Source organism: Thamnophis sirtalis, unplaced genomic scaffold (assembly GCF_051295495.1).
Source record: "Thamnophis sirtalis isolate CommonGarterSnake01/CBP01778 unplaced genomic scaffold, rThaSir2_p1.2 scaffold_6, whole genome shotgun sequence".
NCBI classification, from domain to species: Eukaryota; Metazoa; Chordata; class Lepidosauria; order Squamata; family Natricidae; genus Thamnophis; species Thamnophis sirtalis.
Genome location: NW_028261386.1, coordinates 1,097,587 through 1,114,965, shown reverse-complemented (window position 1 = coordinate 1,114,965; position 17,379 = coordinate 1,097,587).

Here is a 17,379-nt window from a genome sequence, read left to right as displayed (position 1 = left end):
CCGTTTAATTTTGTTTAAAAAAAGGTTTGATCGCTGGGGAAGTAAAGAGAAGAACGGGAAGGAATGGTGGGCTTAAGTTTATTTATTTTAAAGTTTATTTTAAAACATTATATTATTATAATTAGATAGATAGATAGATAGATAGATAGATAGATAGATAGATAGATAGATAGATAGATAGATAGATAGATAGATAGATAGATAGATAGATAGATATAGATGGTAGGTAGGTAGGTAGGTAGGTAGGTAGGTAGATAGATAGATAGATAGATAGATAGATAGATAGATAGATAGATAGATAGATAGATAGATAGATAGATATAGATGATTGATAGATAGATAGATAGATAGATATAGATGATTGATTGATAGATAGGGATAGATAGATAGATAGATAGATAGATAGATTATATTATATTATTATGTTTATTTATTTTAAAGTTTATCTTGTTTATTTGCTCCAGGTGGGGAACAGAAAGGAGAGGGGGGAGGGAGTGACAAACGGCAGAAGCTAATATTTGGATTAAAGGGGGGGGTTGGTTAGCTGCTACTGGTAAGGATGGAATGGCACCGTGGGAAGTTTGCACCCACCCCTCTCCTAGAAAAATGAAATATCCTGTGAAATATTGAAAAAAGCAGCATATTATATTTCCCTGGATAAGAAATGGAGAAACATGTTTTTAGGCAGGAAGCAGACTCACTCTTAATAGCCCCCACCTTTGTCAATGGGCCATTAAACGGCCTGGATCAGTCTATTCTACATAACACAGATCTCCCCCTTCAGCTCCAAGGTGATGGGATTAAGGCATGGTAGTATTAGCCTTTTACCCATCTCACCACAGGGCACCTGGGAAGAAGCAATGCTCAACCAAACTTGGACTCAAAGCACAACTTCATGGCCCCTTGGAAATCCGACAACCAATCAGAATACAAGATCAAGATCAAAGGCCAGAGAGGGTGTAAAACCAGGGACTTTCAACATCTCCCTCTCTCTTTTCTTCTTCACATCTGGAAGCATGGGATCCCCCTTTTCTGTTCAGGAGCTCAAGCCATGTGGTCCTGTCCACCATTAAACCACCTTTCTAAGCAGCCTGTTTCCAGTGTCTTTTTCCCCACTTGGAACAACCCAGAAGGACATTTCTTCCAACAGGACAACTCACTGCAGGACAAATATACTATTCGATTTAATTATTTTTAAAATATATATATTAGGTTTTATATATAAATTTTTATTTTAAACACACAAACACATCAACAAAAACAGACACATGACTTAAAACAACGTAGGAACAAGAAGTTCCATCGTATATCATACAGCAGTTCCATATCGGTTTCTTTGCAGTTAGTGTTTTCCCTTCTATACATTTCTATCTTGCATTCATGGTCTCCTTATTCATTATCCATTTTTATGTACAATTCTATATTTATTTATACTTAGCTATTTATAACCAAATATTGTTTACCTATATTGTGCTTTATATTCTTACTGTCATTTATTCTCTTACATACAATTATAGATATACATTCACACAGTTATTCTTTTTCTTTGCCATTCTTATACTATTGTTATTCCATTTAAAAGGTTATATAAGGTACAGTTTGGATTGCTTTGTTTACCATCCCTATCGCCTGTTGTAACACCACCTTATTTTCCCTTTCTTTTCTCCCTCCCTTCCTTCTCTACTTCCTTCCTTCCTCCTTTCCTTCCCCTTCTTTCTTCCTTTACCTCTCCCCTACTTGTACCCTCTCTCTTCTCCTTCCTACCCTCTCTCCTTCTCTTTCTCTCCCTTAAATTTTTAATATTTTAATTTTAAAATATTTTAATTTTTGTCATTCACATTTCATTTTGTCCCTCCTTTGGCATCTTTTCTGTAATGATTCTATTCCACTATTTCTTCAATAATAATATAATTCTTGCCCCGCAGTGAATTGGCTGTGGCAAATTGTCCTACATCTGGTAAAGGATACATATTATGAAAAGCCTATGAAAATGTGGAGTAGGTCAAATCGATTAGTTTAAAAAAAGAGAGTAAAAATGCCAATCGTTATATCTTCATTTTATTTTTAAGATAAGTACTTTTAATCTTCAGAAAAATAAAATGAAAATGTAGCTTGTTTTGCAGCATATTAAAGGGACGCGGTGGCTTAAGACACTGAGCTTGTCGATCAGAAAGGTAGGCAGTTCGGTGGTTCGAATCCCTAGCGCTGCGTAATGGAGTGAGCTCCCATTACTTGTCCCAGCTTCTGCCAACCTAGCAGTTCAAAAGCATGTAAAAAATGCAAGTAGAAAAATAGGAACCACCTTTGGTGGGAAGGAAACAGCGTTCCGTGCACCTTCGGTGTTTAGTCATGCCGGCCACATGACCACGGAAACGTCTTCAGACAGCGCTGGCTCTTCGGCTTTGAAACGGAGATGAGCACCGCCCCCTAGAGTCAGGAATGACTAGCACATGTGCAAGGGGAACCTTTACCTAAAGAACAGCATTTAATTAACTTCATACGAAAGACACTTGTGGTTTTCATATTTTTGAGGTTCTTTTTCTTGCTCAGTGGGGAAAATCCAGTATTATTATTAGTGTATGGCATTCTTTCAGTAGCCAGGACACCCACAACACTATTGCAAAGTAATTCGACTTACAACCACAATTGAGCCCAAAATTTATGTTGTTAAGTGAGAGAGTTATTAAGTGCGTTTTGACCCGTTTTACAACCTTTCTTGCCACAGTTGTTAAGAGAATCCCTGCCATTGATAAAGTAACACTGTTGTTAAATAAATCTGGCCTCCCCATTCACTTTGCTTGTCAAAAGGTTGCAATATGACTGTTAAGAGAAATGTCCTTCAGGGTTCAGTTCCAAGTAGAAACATGGAGGCTGCTTAGAAAGATGGTTTAATGGTGGACAGGATCACGTAGCCTGAGCTCCTGAATGGAAAAGGGGGATCCCATGCTTCCAGATGTTGGGTGAAGAAGAATAGAGAGAGGGAGATGCTGAAAGTCCCTGGTTTTATGCCCTCTCTGGCCTTTGATCTTGAATTCTGATTGGTTGTCAGACTCCCATGGGGTCATGCAGGGGCAACTCTCTAGGCTGTGCTTTGAGTCCAAGTTTGGTTGCCTTGCTGGCTGATGTAATTTTCCCAGGTGCCTTGTGGTGAGTTTCTGCAGAAGGCTAACCCTACCTTTGTTATGTAGAGTAGACTAGCTCAGGCTTTTTAATGGCTGGTTGACAAAGGGGGGGGAGGGCAGGAAGCTGCAGGGAACTACTTTGTCTTTAAAAACATGTCTCTCCCTTTCCACATCCAGGGAAATATAATATTCTGCCTTTTTAATATTTCCCAAGATATTTCATTTTTCTAGGAGAGGGAGTCGGTTTTAACTTCCTACATAACCATGGGACATACTGTAGCAATGAACCAGTTGCCAAACATCTGAATTTGTTCACATGATCATGGGGGAATGGTACAAAGATTGTATGTGTGAAAAACAGTCATAAATTACTTTTATAAGAACCTTAGTAACTTTGGTCACTAAATGAATTATTGTAAGTTCATCACTACCTATATACTTTTTTATTTTGGAGGAGATGTGTATGATCCTAATACCTGTTAGTTTTTTGCACATAGGAATATAGAACATGCCATAGAACATCAAAGTGGGGAGGGACCTTGGAGGTCTTCTAGTCCAGCCCTCTGCTTAGGCAGGAAACCCTATATCATTTCAAATGGCTGTCCAGTCTCTTCTTAAAAACTTACAGTGTTGGAGCATTGACATTTAGGAATTCATTAATTCCACCGGTGGAATTAATCGCTCCACTGATTAATTGTTCTCTCGGGGAATTTCTCTTTAGTTCCAGGTTTCTCCTCTCCTTCATTTGTTTCCATCCATTGTTTCTTGTCCTGCCTCCCACTGCTTTGGGGAATAGGTTGATTCTCTCTTCTTTGGGGCAGCCCCTGAGATATCACAACACTGCTATCCTGTCACCCCTAGTCTTTCTTTTCATTAAAAGTAGACATAGCCGATTCCAGCAACTGTTTTTATATGTTTTAGCTTTCAATCCCCTAATAATCTTGGTCGCTTCTCTCCTTGATTAGTTTCCATCAGTTTCTTTTGTCCTGCCTCCCACTGTATTGGGGAATAAGTTGCCTCCCTCTTTATGGCAACCCCTGAGATATCGGAAGACTGCCATCATGTCATCCCTGGTCCATTTTTTTTTCACTAGACCAGACATATCCAACTCCTGAAACCGTTCTTAATATGTTTTAACCTCCAGATCACTATCACATAACTGGCCCTTACAAGTGCTAGCCCTGGCTATGTGAAGTTGGGTAAAAAGCCCTTTGCTGGTGTAGGAAGTTATCGCCCAGCCCTCTCCCATAAAAATGAAATATCCTAGGAAATATTGAAAAGGAAGAAACATGTTTTAAAAGACAGAATAGCTGCCTGCAGCTTCCTGCCCTTTGTCAATGAGCCATTAAAGCCTGAGCTAGTCCACTTTACATAATAAAGAGTTTTCCCCTTCAGCTCCAGAGTAATGGGATTAAGGCATGATTAAGGCACTTTACTGTTGTAAGGCATTTTACCCAACTCACCACATGGCATCTGAGAACTCAACCAAACCTGGATTCAAAACGCAGCCTAAAGAGTTGCCCCTGTATGGGCCCATGGGAATCTGACAACCAATCAGAATACAAGCTCAAAATCAAAGGCCAGAGAGGGCATAAAACCAGGGTCTCAGCATCTCAGTCCTTCCTTCTCTTCTTCTCCACCAACATTGAAGCATCTGATCCCCCTTTTCTGTTCAGGGCTCAAGCCATGTGGTCCTGTCCACCATTAAAACCATCTTTCCGAGCAGCCTCCATGTCTCCAGTGTCTTTTTCCCCACTTGGAGCCGAACCCACATTTCTTCCAACACTGGCTTTGCGGCTTGGCCAGCAAAGCATCCGATGATTGTGCCCGTCCGTCCTCGCTCAAGTTCTTGTATTTCTCCGCAATGTTTAAGTTACGTAGTGCTGAGTCCAGTCGTAATCCTTAAACACAGTGATGTGTTCTCCGCAAATTAAGCCAGCTGGCTTTCCTTGGGTTTCCACACAGAAGTACTTCGCCCTCCAGCTCTTGTTAAAAACTCTGCATTCTGCATCTTTTTTTCCTTTTATTCACTTGATATGACATTTTGGCTAATCCCAGCAAGTGTGAACCAGTGGCCACTGGAAACTACAGCAGGGGTCCCCAAACTTGGCAACTTTAAGACTTGTGGACTTCAACTCCCAGCTCTGCTGGCTGGAGAATTCTGGGAGTTGAAGTCCACAAGTCTTAAAGTTGCCAAGTTTGAAGAACTGAACTACAGACACATGAAATTTACTTTGTTTTCCCTCTTCTTCCTGGATCGGGCTGATGACGCCAATTAGACGCGCCCGGAGTTCTGTAGTTCGCGTTTTTTTCAGATCGGCGCGTATGGATTGGTTCGTCCCCGTCGGCCCGCCTCCTTTCAGTGGCTTGGAATCAGCGCCGTCTTCTTTCCCTTTGGAATGCTGGGAAGTGCGGCGGAAGGAGGCGGGCTTTCTTGTGTTGACCTTCCTCTGCCTAGGATCATAGAGCGTAGAAGGGATGGACTGGAAGGGACCTCAGAGATCTTCTAGTCCAGTGGTTCCCAAACTTGGCAACTTTAAGACTTGTGGACTTCAACTCCCAGAATTCTCCAGCCAGCAGAGTTGAAGTCCACAAGTCTTAAAGTTGCCAAGTTTGGGAACCACTGTTCTAGTCCAACCCTTTGCTCAAGGACTTATATAGAAACAATATAGCTGTGTTTCTCAACTTGAAGATGCCTGGACTTCAAATCCCAGAATCCCTTCCCCAGCCAGCCTTACTGGTTGAGAAATACTGCACTGTAGCATTGCAGACAAATATAGAACCAATTTTGTTAATATACGTGATGTACAATGACAATAAAGCAGTGTTTTTCAACCTTTTTTGTGCAAAGGCACACTTTTTTCATGAAAAAAATCACGAGGCACACCACCATTAGAAAATGTTAAAAAATTTTAACTCTGTGCCTATATTGACTATATATAAAGCAATTCTCCCACGGCACACCTTACACTATGTCACGGCACACTAGTGTGCCACGGCACAGTGGTTGAAAAACACTGCAATAAAGGCTATAGTAAATGGCTGCTCGGACTTTTTAAAATAGTTTTACCACAAATCTGTAGAGATTCTCAGTCATCCAAGTCATGGTTGTCCCAAAGGTGCTTTTTCTGGAGGCAACTGGACCTTTTTTTTTGTGAAGACATTTCACTACTCGTCCAAGAAGCTTCTTCAGCTCTGAGTGAATGGTGGAGAATGGAAGGATTTATACTCCTTGCAGACAGATGGTCATTTGCATCCTTTTTGAGGGTTTATCCCTCAGGGGACCCCCAAGGACACAGATAAACCTCCAAGACAGTGTTCCACAACCCTCTAAAAGCATGCAAATGACCAGCTGCCTGCAAAGAGCATAAATCCTTCAGTTCCCCATCATCCACCCAGAGCTGAAGAAGCTTCTGGGATGAGAATTGAAATGTCTTCAAAAGAAAAAAGCAAGAAAGTCCAGTTGCCTCCTGAAAAAGCATCTTTGGGATAGCTTTACTACTGTTGGAAGAAGTGTCCTTCTGGATTCAGTCCAAATGGAGTGGGGGAAGACATTGGAAACAATAGTAGTAACTGTGAGAGGGATCTTGGAGTCCTAGTGGACAACCATTTAAATAGGAGCCAGCCGTGTGCAGCAGCTGCCAAAAAAGCCAACACAGTTCTAGGCTGCATCAACAGAGGGAGAGAATCAAGATCATGTGAAGGGTTAATGCCACTTTATAAGGCCTTGGTAAGGCCACACTTGGAATACGGCATTCAGTTTTGGTCACCACGATGTAGAAAAGATATGGAGACTCTAGAAAGAGTGCAGAGAAGACCAACAAGGAGGATTAGGGGACTGGAGACTAAAACCTATGAAGAACGGTTGCAGGAACTGGGTATGTCTAGTTTAATGAAAAGAAAGACTAAGGGAGACATGATAGCAGTCTTCCAATATTTCAGAGGTTGCCACAAAGAAGAGGGAGTCAAGCTATTCTCCAAGGCACCTGAGGGTAGAACAAGAAGCAATGGGTGGAAACTAATCAAGGAGAGAAGCAACTTAGAACTAAGGAGAAATTTCCTGACAGTGAGAACACTGAATCAGTGGAACGACTTGCCTCCAGAAGTTGTGAATACTCCAACACTGGAAGTCTTTAAGAAGATGTTGGATAGCCATTTGTCTGAAACAGTATAGGGTTTCCTGCCCAGGCAGGGGGTTAGACTAGAAGACCTCCAAGGTCCCTTCCAACTCTGCTATTGTATTGTAACATGGTGGCTGTTTGGAAAGATGGTTTTAATGGTGGACAGGATCACATGCCTTGAAGATGGGTGAAGATAAAAGGTGGGGGGAGATGCTGAGGGTGCCTGAGTTTTATACCCTCTCTGGGCTTTTGAATTTGAGCTTGTATTCTGATTGGTTGTCAGACTCCCATGGGGCCATGCAGGGGCAACTCTGTAGGCTGCCCTGAGTCCCAGGCTTGGTTAACTCTTGCTGGGTGATGTAAATCTTCCCAGATGCCATGCGGTGAGATGGGTAGAGGTAGAGGGCTAATTCTATCATGGCCTGAGGACCATATCTTAATCCATCACCCTGGAGCTGAAGGGGTGGGTAGAGGGAGTTGCTTTATCTTTAAAACATGTGAGATAAAAACCCAATTGTTAAATCCTCACAACACAGAGACAAGTCTGGTTCACAATTCACAACGGTTTATTTAAAGAAAAATAAAAAGCGTTTGCAAAGGCAGCATCCTATTCTCCTCCCAAGTGGATCGAGTACAAGGAGAACAAAGAATAGCATTCAAACAACATATTTTATACATTCTACTCCTCAGATACTCCCCCCCCCCTTCCTGGTCATTCATTTACATCATTTCTTTCATCATCCCATACTGTAAAGGGTCAACTTGACATTTTCTTGAGAGGCCCCTATCTCTTATTTGGTTTTTCTGGTGCCTTTCGTCTGAGCAGATGGCTCCCTATCTAACTTGTACGCAGGCGCCTGAAAACGGCTTTGAATAACAAAGGTTATTTTGCCCTGTTTACTGAACACATTTTGTGGTTAGCAAAAAAACACAGTAACGAATTACGTATTTTAGGCAGGAATATAATGGCTTATACGTTTAACATTGTAAGAGAATACAAAAGCAACCTTCTAACATTTTATAAAAGAGTAACTTTTCCTTCAAACATGCTTCACCTTTTGTCATCCAGGAAGATATAATATTCTGCCTTTTTAATATTGCCTGAAATATTTCATTCTTCCAGGAGAGGGATGGGTGCTAACTTTCTACCCTACATTACACAAAAATGACCATTGAATGACTTTCTAGGCATTTGTTATGTAGCCTACATCTTTCTACCATTCCACCACCGCTCCTAACTATTACCGGTAATAAAAGATTGGGATTCTATCGATAGCATTCTGATTGTCTGTATTTTTCTGTACGGTGTTTTTCGTACCTTATAATTTATATACCTTTCCCTGGAAGAGCATCCGATATACCTGTGGCGCCACAGAGGCCACCGAAGAAATAAGAAAACAAGCACGGCTAAGATAAATATGTAATTATTTCAATTATACAGGGGTAATTACATGCTTCCTTGAAGCGAGGCATGGGACTTAGGGAAATATGCTGAGTAACTTTTTAAAAAGAGAAAGGAAATTGGGATACGAGATGTTTTGAGAGGCAGTCACAAAATAAATGGCGTAATTTTAAAATGTGAATTTTAAATGGGTAGGGGGCGGACTTCTGCGAGAGAGGTTTCCAGACAGACAGGTTGGTCTAGTGTTCAAGGCACCAGAGTAGAAACCAGGAGAGGGTGAATCGTAGTCCTGCTTCAGCCATGAAAACCCACCAGGTGACTTTTTAAGTAAAGCAGTTGTTAAGTCAGTCGTGCCCAATTTTGCAATCTTTCTTGGTCGCAACTGTTAAGCAAATCATTGCTTTTCATTACACAAGGGCAGGTATGCTTCGTCTAGGTCTGTGATGGTGAAACCGTGGCACGTGTGCAGGGATGGGTTCCTACCAGTTCTAAGCTCTTCTATAGAAGAGGTTCCACAAATCTACAGTGCTGTTTAGAAACCGGTTCCAGCTCCCTCCCCATCATCAAGATGAAGAGCGAGAGGAGGAATTCTGGGAGTTGAAGTCCACAAGTCTTAAAGCTGTCAAGTTTGAACACCCCTAGGGTTTTTTTTTCTAAAGGGTTAGGGGTGCGAGGGTCTTGTACCTTGACAGCTTTAAGACTTGCGTGCTTCAAATGCCAGAGTTTCTGAGCCAACATGACTGGAGGAGGAATTCTGGGAGTTGAAGTCCACAAGTCTTAAAGCTGTCAAGTTTGAACACCCCTGGGGTTTTTTTTTTCCTAAAGGGTTTGGGGTGCAAGGGTCTTGTAACTTGACAGCTTTAAGACTTGCGTGCTTCAAATGCCAGAGTTTCTGAGCCAACATTTTGGTTGCTAAGCAACAGCATTGTTAAGTGAGTTTCACCACATTTTACAAGTTGACCATGCCCACCCAGTCACATGACTGTCATGCCACTCCCACTCGGTCACATGGCCAGCAAGGACTTCAACTCCCAGAATTCCTCCTCCAGTTGTGTTGGCTCAGGAACTCTGGCATTGAAGTGCGCAAGTCTTAAAGCTGTCAAGTTACAAGACCCTTTCACCCCTAACCCTTTAGGGGAAAAAACCCAGGGTGTTCAAACTTGACAGCTTTAAGACTTGTGGACTTCAACTCCCAGAATTCCTCCTCCAGTCATGTTGGCTCAGAAACTCTGGCATTGAAGTGTGCAACTCTTAAAGCTGTCAAGTTACAAGACCCTTGCACCCCTAACCCTTTAGAAAAAAAAACCCAGGGGTGTTCAAACTTGACAGTTTTAAGACTTGTGGACTTCAACTCCCTCTTGCTCTTCATCTGGATGATGTGCGAACGGGCGGGGGGAGGGAGCTGGAACCGGTTCTAAACAGCACTGTAGATTTGTGGAACCTTTTCTATAGAAGAGCTTAGAACTGGCAGGAACCCACCCCTAGGGGAAAGTCTCTAAAGAGGTTCACGGGACCCCAGGACACTGCAACCATCATAAATATGAGTCAGTTGCCAAGCATGTGAATTTTGATCACAGGATCATAGGGATACTGCAAAGGTCATAACTGTGACAAATGGTTAAACGTCACTTTTTAGCACTGTTGTAACTTTGAACAATCCCTAAATGAACGGTTGTAAGTCAAGGATTACCTGTAATTCTAGGCGCAGTTATAGTCGTAAATCAAGGACTACCTGCATCTTGACACATCCATCTCTAGTTGACCAGCCTTCTCAAAAAAAAAAAAAACCCTCTGGGCAGCTAAGATTTAAAGACAGAATCATAAATTGGGGACGTGTAAGAATGTATAATTATATAAATATAATGATGGGAATAGCTGGGAATTGTAACCATCTCAGCCAAAATTCGGCTGGGGCGGGGGGGGGGGGGAGTTAAAAGCACAATGACCATATCTGTATACTTTGTTGTTCTATTTCTTAAAAAAAAAAGAAGATATATGTTAAAATTAAATATGTATATTGAAAAGGAATTATAAACATCATCAACATAAAATGGAGCTTGCTCAGAAGCTGAAATACACCAAGTAAATGAGATGAAGAGTGGGAAGAAGAGGAGAGAGGTAAGGGAAGAAGAGAGGGATAGGAGAGAGGAGGGGGGAAGAAGAGGAGAGAAAGGAGGAGTGGAAAGGGGAGAGAGGAAGGGGAAGTAGAGAAGAGAAGGATGACAGAGGGAAGAAAGGAAGTAGGGAGGGGAGGAGAGAGGGAGAAGAAGGAGGAGTGGAAAGGGGGAGAGGAGAAGGAGAGAGGAAGGGGAAGTAGAGAAGAGAAGGATGACAGAGGGAAGAAAGGAGGTATGGAGGGGGAAGAGAGAGGGAGAAGAAAATGATAGATAAGGTACAAATATGGTATATGGAGAGCAGAAGAGGCAATGGTGGCACAGTGGTTAAATGCAGCACTGCAGGCTACTGCTAGATCAGCAGGTCAGCGGTTCAAATCTCACCGGCTCAGGGTTGACTCAGCCTTCCATCCTTCCGAGGTGGGTAAAATGAGGACCCAGATTGTTGTTGGGGGCAATATGCTGACTCTCTGTAAACCGCTTAGAGAGGCCTGAAAGGCCTATGAAGCGGTATATAAGTCTACTGCTATTGCAATGATCATTTTTAGGAGTTGATGGTAAGGTGAATTGATGTAAACATTTAATAATACAATATGATGTCGGCTATGTAATAGGATGCATGTGATTATATGCTATGAAAATGGAAAAATAAAAAACTTAATATGCAAAAAAAAAAACCACACACACCTCTGGGCAGCTAAGCAACAATAAGCCCAAAATAAATGTTTATGGAAATTTTCAAATCATCCAGGTCATGGTTGTCCCAAAGGTGTTTTTTCAAGGGGCAATTGGTACTTTCTGGTTTTTCTTTGAAGACAGAATAACAGAGTTAGCAATAGCAATAGCAGTTAGACTTGTATACCGCTTCATAGGGCTTTCAGCCCTCCCTAAGCGGTTTACAGAGTCAGCATATTGCCCCCACAGTCTGGGTCCTCATTTCACCCACCTCGGAAGGATGGAAGGCTGAGTCAACCTTGAGCCGGTGAGATTTGAACAGCCGAACTGCAGAACTGCAGTCAGCTGAAGTAGCCTGCAGTGCTGCATTTAACCACTGCGCCACCTCAGCTCAAGTTGGAAGGGACCTTATAGGTCACCTAATCCAACCCCCCCCCCCCCCCACGCTGCCCAAGCACATACCTGTGCTGAAGCTGAAGAAGCTTCTTGGATAAGAAGGGAAAGGTCTTCAAATGAAAACCAGAAAGTCTGGTTGCCTCTTGAAAAAAGCACCTTTGGGGACAAGCCCAAAATAAATATAAAATAAATCCACACTTGACAGTCACGGTAAAACAACAGATCACCCAAATCACAAACTCTGAGAAATCTTCAGGATCTTGTGAAAACCCTTACAGTAGCAAAAACAATAGCAGTTAGATTTATATACCGCTTTACAGTGCTTTAGAGCTCTTTCTAAGAAGTTTACAGTCAGCCTCTTGCCCCCAACAATCTGGGTCCTCATTTTATCGACCTCAGAAGGATGGAAGGCTGAGTCAACATTGACCCAGTTAGGATCGAACTCCTGACTGTGGGCAGAATTAGCCTGCAAGACTGAATTATAACCACTGTGCCACCACGGATTCCTTCCTTCCTTCCTTCCTTCCTTCCTTCCTTCCTTCCTTCCTTCCTTCCTTCCTTCCTTCCTTCCTTCCTTCCTTCCTTCTTTTCCTTCCTTATCAATAACACTTAGACTTATATACTGCTTTATAGTGCCTTACAGCCCTCTCTAAGCAGTTTACAGAGTCAGCATATTGCCCCCCCCCCAAATAATCTGGGTCCTCATTTTACCCACCTCGGAAGGATGGAAGGATGAGTCAACATTGACCCAGTTAGGATCGAACTCCTGGCTGTGGGCAGAATTAGCCCGCAAGACTGCATTATAACCACTGTGCCACCACGGATTCCTTCCTTCCTTCCTTCCTTCCTTCCTTCCTTCCTTCCTTCCTTCCTTCCTTCCTTCCTTTCCTTCGTTATCAATAACACTTAGACTTATATACAGCTTTATAGTGCCTTACAGCCCTCTCTAAGCAGTTTACAGAGTCGGCATATTGCTCTCCCCCCCAATAATCTGTGTTCTCATTTTATCCACTTCGGAAGGATGGAAGGATGAGTCAACATTGACCCAGTTAGGATTGAACTCCTGACTGTGGGCAGAATTAGCCCGCAAGACTGTATTATAACCACTGTGCCACCACGGATTCCTTCGTTCCTTCCTTCCTTCCTTCCTTCCTTCCTTCCTTCCTTCCTTCCTTCCTTCCTTCCTTCCTTTCCTTCGTTATCAATAACACTTAGACATATACAGCTTTATAGTGCCTTACAGCCCTCTCTAAGCAGTTTACAGAGTCGGCATATTGCTCTCCCCCCCAATAATCTGTGTTCTCATTTTATCCACCTCGGAAGGATGGAAGGATGAGTCAACATTGACCCAGTTAGGATCGAACTCCTGACTGTGGGCAGAATTAGCCCACAAGACTGCATTATAACCACTGTTCCCCCACAGATTCCTTCCTTCCTTCCTTCCTTCCTTCCTTCCTTCCTTCCTTCCTTCCTTCCTTCCTTCCTTCCTTCCTTCCCCTTCTTTTCCTTCCTTATCAATAACACTTAGACTTATATAGTGCCTTATAGTGCCTTACAGCCCTCTCTAAGCAGTTTACAGAGTCGGCATATTGCCCCCCCCCCAATAATCTGGGTCCTCATTTTACCCACCTCGGAAGGATGGAAGGATGAGTCAACATTGACCCAGTTAGGATCGAACTCCTGACTGTGGGCAGAATTAGCTCGCAAGACTGCATTATAACCACTGTGCCACCACGGATTCCTTCCTTCCTTCCTTCCTTCCTTCCTTCCTTCCTTCCTTCCTTCCTTCCTTCCTTCCTTCCTTCCTTCCTTTCTTCCTTCCCCTTCTTTTCCTTCCTTATCAATAACACTTATATATACTGCTTTATAGTGCCTTACAGCCCTCTCTAAGCAGTTTACAGAGTCGGCATATTGCCCCCCCCCCAATAATCTGGGTCCTCATTTGACCCACCTTGGAAGGATGGAAAGATGAGTCAACCTTGAGCCTGGTGAGATTCGAACTGCCAAATTCCAGGCAACCGGCAGTCAGCAGAAGTGGCCTGCAGTACTCCACTCGAACCACTGCTCCACCGTGGCTCAGTGGTTGTGGCTGAGCGGAATTCCTGTGGGATGGTGTTCCACAGGCCACGTTCCACACCAAAAACGCCTCTTTTCTCAGGTCCCACCAGATGACACTCCAGGTAGTCCTCAACTTACAACAGTTCATTCAGTGACCCTTCAAAGTTACAACAGCACTGAAAAAAAGCGACTCATGGCCGTTTTTCACACTTACGACTGTTGTGGCATCCCCAAGTGGTCACAAAATTCAGACGCTTGGCAACTGACTCATATTTATGACGGCCGCAGTCTCCCGGGGTCCCCTCTTGAGACTTTCTGATGAGCAAAATCAACGGGGAAGCCGGTTTCACTCAACAATCGTGCGACTAACTTAACTACTGCGGTGATTCGCTTAAGAACCGTGGCAAGAAAGGGTTGTAAAATGGAGCAAACTCCCTTAACAAGCGTTTCACCTAGCAACATACATTTCGGGCTTCAGTTGTGGTCATAACTCAAGTCAAGGGCTACTTGTATACGACCGATAGCTTGCCTCTCTTGCCATGAAAAGTGTTCGGAGTGTTCGGAGACTACAATTAGTCCAGAATGCGGTTCCACCACAAAACCGCGTTCGACTAAAGGGCGCTCGACGAAACCGCGTGGCTGACGTCATCACAGCGCGACAACAGCGCGGAGAAAAAAGCACACTGTAAATGCTAAACCTAAAATTAAACCTAAACCTAAACCCCCTAAACCTAATCCTAAACCTAACCCTAAACCTAACCCTAAACCTAACCCTTAACCTAACGCTAAACCTAATCCTAACCCTTAACCTAACCCTAAATCTAACCCTAAACCTAACCCTAAACCTAACCCTTACCTTAAGTTGAATCGGCTTGCTTTCAAAGCGCTATTTAAAGCGCCCTTCTTTCTCCGCGCTCGCTGTTGTCACCCTGTTGATGAGGTCAGCGACGCGCTTTAATCGGGCGCGCTTTAGTCGAGCGCGGTTTTGTCGTGCCACGCAGAATGCAGCTGCGCGAGCGATACTGGGTGTACCAAGGTACACCCACACTACACCTATCCTCCGCGAGCTGCACTGGCTTCCCATTGGTCTCCGAGCACGATTCAAGGTGCTGGTTATCACCTTTAAAGCCCTACATGGCCTAGGACCCGGATATCTACGAGACCACCTTCTGCCGCATACCTCCCTAAGACCGATAAGATCGCACAGGATGGGCCTTCTCCGGGTGCCTTCAGCGGGACAATGTTGGCTGGCGACGCCTTGGAGTAGGGCCTTCTCTGTTGCAGCTCCGGCCCTATGGAACGAGCTACCCCCAGAGATCCGGACCCCAACCCACTCTCATGGCCTTCCGAAAAGCTGTCAAAACCTGGCTTTTCCGGCAGGCCTGGAGCTGTTGACCTCTTGATTGAGGTCCAGCCCCGCTTAGACTGGGTGCATGCTGTGTTTCTTTTAATTTGCTGTGTTCTATTTGTTTTAATCTTTTAATATTTCTTATTTCTGTAAGCCGCCTGGAGTCCTCCAGGATTGGGCGGCATATAAATTCAATAAATAGAAATAGAAATAGAAATAGAAATATCTGACAGCATGGATGGAGACAATGGAGACAACTACAGATGGTTCTCAACTTAAAACTGTAGCTGAGCTCGGAATTATGGCATTAAACCAGAGTGCAGAATAACAGAGTTGAAAGGGACCTTGGAGGTCTTCTAGTCCAGAGTTCCCCAATCTTTCAGGGGTGGGGGTGGGGGTGGGGAAGAGGGGATTGTTCCACGTGAGCAGAGAACAAGCAGGCACATGCCCGTCATTTCCACAGAAGGTAGTAATGCTACTCACTTAACCACCTGCATTGATTCACTTAACAAATGTGGCAAGAAAGATCATAAATTGGGAGGGGGGGAAACTCACTTAACAACTCTCTCACTTAGTAAGAGAGCTTTTGGGCTCAATTGTGGTGGTAGGTTGAGGACTACCTGTACACAAGCAGGATCCCCAATTTGTTAACAGATTAAGAGAGTTTAAGAGAGGAAGGGACCTTGTAGGTCATCTAGTCCAACCCCCGCCCACCCAAGCAGGAGACCATGCACCATTTCAGACAGATGGCAGTCCAGTCTCTTCTTGAAAGCCTCCAGTGATGAAGCTCCCACAACCTCTGAAGGCAACTTCTGTTCCACAGGTTGATTGTCCCCACTGTCAGAAAATTCCTCCTTATTTCCAGATTGAATCTCTCCTTGATCAGATAGCAGTGTTCCTATATCTCAGGGGCTGCCCCAAAGAAGAGGGAGTCAAGCTATTCTCCAAAGCACCCGAGGGTAGGACAAGAAGCAATGGGTGGAAACTAATCAAGGAGAGAAGCAACTTAGAACTGAGGAGGAATTTCCTGACAGTTAGAACAATTAATCAGTGGAACAGAAGTTGCCTCCAGAAGTTGTGAATGCTCCAACACTGGAAGTCTTTAAGAAGATCCTGGATAGCCATTTGTCTGAAACAGTATAGGGTTTCCTGCCTAGGCAGGGGGTTGGACTAGAAGACCTCTAAGGTCCCTTCCAACTCTGTTATTCTATTCTATTCCTTGGCTGGTGCTCTGTTCCTATATCCCATTTCATCATAGAGGAACTAGTTAACATCTTTTTAACCACCAGAATATTACATTGACTAATCAATTATCCAATATAAAAACATCTGCATGACACCCAACAATTATGTAAAGTGCCGCTATTGTTGGAAAGCTATCACTGTCTGTATCTCCCACAATTTTATGCACACCTGACTCCAGTGTGGGCACATCCTTTCCCAAAGTAATAATCTCATGAACAGATGGAATGTAATCCACAAAAGCTGGTATGGTACAGAGTTGGAATAGCAGAGTTGGAAGGGACCTTGGAGGTCTTCTAGTCCAACCCTCTGCCTAGGCAGGGAAACCCTATACTGTTTCAGACAAATGGCTATCTAACGTCTTCTTAAAGACCACCAGTGTTGGGGCATTCACAACTTCTGGAGGCAAATTCTGTTCCACTTATTCATTGTTCTCACTGTCAGGAAATTTCTCCTCAGTTCTAAGTTGCTTCTCTCCTTGATTAGTTTCCATCCATGCTTTTTGTTCTACCCTCAGGTGCTTTGGAGAATAGCTTGACTCCCTCTTCTTTGTGGCAACCCCTCAGATACTGGAATATACTGCTATTATGTCTCCCCTGGTCCTTCTTTTCATTAAACTAGATTTGCCCAGTTCCTGCATATGTTTTAGCCTCCAGTTGCCTAATCCTCTTTCTTGCTCTTCTCTGCACTCTTCCCAGAGTCTCCACATCTTTTCTACATCGTTGCGACCAAAACTGAATGCCGTATTCCAAGTGTGGCCTTCCCAAAGCCTTATAAAGTGGTATTAACCCTTCATGTGATCTTGATTCTATGTTTATGCAGCCTAGAAGTATGTTGGCTTTTTTGGCAGCTGCTGCACACAGCTGGCTCCTATTTAAATGATTGTCCATTAGGACTCCAA